The sequence below is a fragment of the Crinia signifera genome, chromosome 4 (assembly GCF_055691185.1).
Source record: "Crinia signifera chromosome 4, ASM5569118v1, whole genome shotgun sequence".
Taxonomy (NCBI): domain Eukaryota; kingdom Metazoa; phylum Chordata; class Amphibia; order Anura; family Myobatrachidae; genus Crinia; species Crinia signifera.
Window position 1 is genome coordinate 206,226,498 of NC_139220.1, and position 4,615 is coordinate 206,231,112.

The 4,615-nt window shown below is 46.2% G+C and overlaps 1 pseudogene; it reads left to right on the forward strand.

Moving 5' to 3' along the window:
• The first annotated feature begins 1,831 nt into the window (after nucleotides 1–1,831).
• LOC146076254 (U1 spliceosomal RNA) lies at nucleotides 1,832–1,962 on the forward strand (annotated as a pseudogene).
• The last annotated feature ends 2,653 nt before the right edge of the window (nucleotides 1,963–4,615 follow it).

The following is a 4,615-nucleotide window of genomic DNA, read 5'->3' on the forward strand; positions in this document are numbered from 1 at the left end:
GTAATCATTGGTTTGTTCTTTCACAATGGATGATAACCCGACGCTTTTTGTCATACAAGACTTTATCAGGGCTATCGACTCCGCCCTGTTAATTTATAGGGTGAGGAAGATAAAGTTGTAAGAAGGCTCAATTTATTGTATTTAGAAAAATGATGTAATGATATCCAGCCAATGAATATATGCTGGCATACAATAGTGAATGCATTCAGACACTGGATGGAGTGGTTCCATTATTGCTGCTACTATTTGGTTGTGCTCCCACCGGGGGGGTGTTTGTGGAGGAGGCATGCTGGGTGTGTTCGCATGTGAATGCCCTGTATTTCTTGGGTGTACCCGGCAAAATGCTAGGTACACCCAGGAAAATGCTGGACGTCCCCATGTGAATGGGGGCGGGCAGCTGATGTAACCAGATGTCAGATGCCAGCCCAGTTCTCGGAGAAGGTCGCCCCTAATCTAAGTCAGCAGAGACTGACTTGATATGCGAGGACAACAGAAATCATTCGATGGTCAGCAACCATAGAATGATTTCGGGCTCGCCTGCTACCCTGCAAATGGATGTTTATGCAAATACTCCTATTTCAGAGTGCGAACTAACTTGTTCTAACACTTTTCTAGGTACTCTTTACCTAGCACGGCGCCCACGATTTTGATCGTGGGCATCGCAGGTAAAAAAATCGTGGTCATCGCGGGCATTGAATGCACTTAAAAATCGGGTGCGAGGCGACCGACGCGATGCCCGCGATTTCCCATAGGGAACAATGTTAAATTTCTCGATTGACCCGATTTTACCGTTCAATGCCTCAATTGACACGATTTTTCCATAGGAAACAATGTCAAATGGCCCACAGAGGCCAAATAGCCACCCTGAAGTGTGAAATGGCCCCCACAATTGTGTCAACCCGGAGCGTGGCGAGCGGCGGCGGTACGCTTTCTACGACCTTTTCATACCCCCACTATCCACGTCGGCGTGGAGTTGAGAATAGAATAGTGTGGCGAGCGCAGCGAGCCACCGAGCCCGAAGCGTGGCGAGGGGACGCGGATACCTTCACAGGTAAACGCGTCCCTTCGCGGGCTTCACAGGTATCGGCGTCCCCTCGCCACGCTTCGGGCTCGGTGGCTCGCTGCGCTCGCCACACTATTCTATTCTCAACTCCACGCCGACGTGGATAGTGGGGGTATGAAAAGGTCGTAGGACGCGTACCGCTGCGCTCGCCACGCTTCGGGTTCACGTTGATCGTGGGGTGGCGTTAACAATTGTGGGGGCCATTTCACACTTCAGGGTGCCTATTTGGCCTCTGTTGGCCATTTAACATTGTTTCCTATGGAAAAATCGTGTCAATTGAGGCATTGAACAGTAAAATCGGGTCAATTGAGAAATTTAACATTGTTCCCTATGGGAAATCGCGGGCATCGCGTCGGTCGCGTCGCACCCGATTTTTAAGTGCATTCAATGCCCGCGATGACCGCGATGGGCGCCGTGCTAGGTAAAGAGTACCCTTTTCTATATATAAATGTTTCACCCTTATCTGTTCTCTCTCTTCCAGACTTTAAATACACACACATACATACACACACATACATACACACATACACACACATACATACACACATACACACACATACATCTAAATAAATGCACACTGATGTAAATAGAATTTTTTTTTTAGAAAATGACAGTCATAGTTACCATGTTACAGGTGGCTATAAAGAAGGAGAATGGTAAGTGTGACCTTGCATTCTGATATAGTGGACATGCTATTAGACTATACATACTGTATGTCCCAACTGCTCAAATTTTTGTGGGACCGTTCCATTTTTTAAAACTGGTCCTATACTTACCTGGCATGGGAGATGCTCATCCATTGCACTCCGGGTGTGTTGACCCTTATGATTTCCCCAAATGTGGGAAACTCGACTGCATAATTTGTGGTAGTGGGGGGACTGCGTTTGCACTTTCCCCTGAAAAAGCAAAACAAAAAAAAGGGATTTTTGTAAGAACTTACCCTTTGAATCCCTTTCTCTGATTCTATCCTGGTGATGCAGCTGACCTTGGGATGTAGTAGGGTCCGATAGGAACCAGGCACCTATGTTAAACCTTTTAAGAGAGGCAGGCTCCTCCCCACTGCATCCCATCATCTCTCAGTTCAACTTCCAGAGCACACTAGGATACAATAACTCAGTACATCACCTGAACATATTGCATGCACAATCAACTAACATAACCATTATAACATGAAAACGGTATTACTTACTGAGCGTAAGGGAGGGATTGATGCATCACCAGGATAGAATCAGAGAAAGGGAATCGAACGGTAAGTTCTTACAAAAATCCCTTTTTCTTCTTCATCTATCCTGGTGACACAGCTGACCTTGGGACGTTCAAGAGCCGGTCCTTTGGGAGGGTACGCTCAGGTCTGCAGTTCTCATCACTGCTTGCCCGAATGATGTGTCCTTCAACGCAAACTCATAGAACCTGTAAAAATTGGTGGAAGTGTGAACAGATGACCAAGTAGCAGCCCTGCATACTTGTTCAGCTGTAGCTCCATGGCGCACCGCCCAAGAAGCAGCAACTGACCTGGTGGTTTGAGCATTGATCCTGGAAGGCATTGGTCTGCCAATTTTAGTATACGCAAAAGCAATTACAGTCTGTCCCTTTTCCTGGTCTCTTCTGGAGGACTGAAAACCGGAAGAACAATTTCTTGGTTTAAGTGAAACGAAGAAACAACTTTTGACAAAAACTTAGGAACTGATCTAAGCACAGCCCTGTCATCATGAAAAATTTAAAATTAAGACTTACAAATCAACACTCCTAATTCCGAAACACGCCTAGCCGAGGCGATTGCCAACAAAAAAGTACATTTCCAAGTCAGAAATTTCAGGTCAGCTGACCTTAAGGGTTAAAACGGAGGCTTCTGTAAAACTGACAACACCAAGGATAAAACCCATGGGGCCACAGGCTGCTTATAAGGAGGCTTCAATCTAGCAACCCCTTGCAAAAAAGTCTGTACCGGAATCAAGGCCACTTTCTTTTGAAAGTAAATAAACAATGCCGAAACCTGAACCTTTAAGGCAGGGGTTCCCATTCTTTTTCTAATCACGGCACCCTAGTGTATCAGAATTTTTCCACGGCACCCTAGGCCCCCAAAAATATATATCAAATTAAGTAGATTGTGTTTATATGTGCTTCTTAGGTTCAGTTATGTGGTAAAGGGCAGGATTTGGTTCTGATTGTGCACATTTTATGATTGACAGCCACCAGCACTGGTTTTGTCTAGAAATAATTGATCATAAATAATTTGAACCCCAGGGAGCCTAGGTGCACAGTTTGGGAACCACTGCTTTAAGGACTGAAGACTCAGTCCCAATGAAAAACCATCTTGTAAAAACTCCAATAATCTTGAGACCTTAAATAAGGAAGTGTGAACTCTCTGCCGTTCACACCATCTAATGTAGATCTTCCAGACTCTATAATAATTCTTTGAAGAAACCGGGTTTCTAGCTTGATCATAGTTGAAATGACAGCATCTGAAAACTCCTTCTTTAGGATAGCGGCCTCAAAAGCCAGGCCGTCAAACTCAGACGAGCAAGGTCCTCATGACAAAATGGACCTTGATGAAGCAGGTCTGGACGCAGAGGAAGACGCCACGACTGTGTCGACAACCTCCGAATGTTGGAGTACCAAGATCTCCTTGGCCAATCTGGCACTATCAGTATCACGGTTGTACCCTGTGATCACACCCTCTGCAGCACTCGAGCAATCATTGGAAATGGCGAACTTCCAAGGAATCATCATGGCATCAACCGCCCAAGCTAGCAGGTCCCTGGTCTGTGCACAAAATCTGGGAACTTGGCAACTGTGCCTGGACACCACCAAGTCCACGTCCATGAGTCCCCATCGAGCCACAGTCTCCTGAATAACTTGGGGATGTAATGCCCACACTCCTTCCACAGCCATGGCATTGTCCGACTGAGTGCAAATAGGAAAACCTTTCAATCTCTCTTCTGCCTGTGACAGAGTCTGCCACACAGTCCGCAACTCCAGCACATTTATGGGAAGCACAGATTCTTCAATTGACCATAGGCCCTGCAACCTTAAGTCCAGCACTACTGCTCCCCTGCCCTTGAGACTGGCATTGGTGGTGACCACCAGCCATTCCCACGACTGGAGAGAGCAATGCTGTCCTTGTTTCCATAGACAAGATCACTTTCTCCGACTTCATGGTCTTCGTGTCTCCTGACCAACATGCCAGAATGTTCCATTGAAATGGTTGAGAGTGGAACCTTGTGTACTGCAGTCTCAAAAGTCGCCACCATCTTGCCCAATAACTTCAGGCAATGTCATACTGATGGACCCAGTGACCTCACAATCAACCAAACCAGCTGACAAATGTCCTTGGCCTTTACTTCCGGAAGGAATATCCGATGTAGATGAGTATCCAGGATAACTCCCAGAAACTGCAGTCTCTGAGTCGGATCCAAGTGGGACTTTTGAATATTCAGGATACAGCCGTGGTCCTGTAAAAACTGAATTGCCACTGATAGATTGTGATGCAATTTTTCTGCCAACTCTGCCTTGAACAGCAGGTCGTTCAAATATGCAATGACCACTAAACCC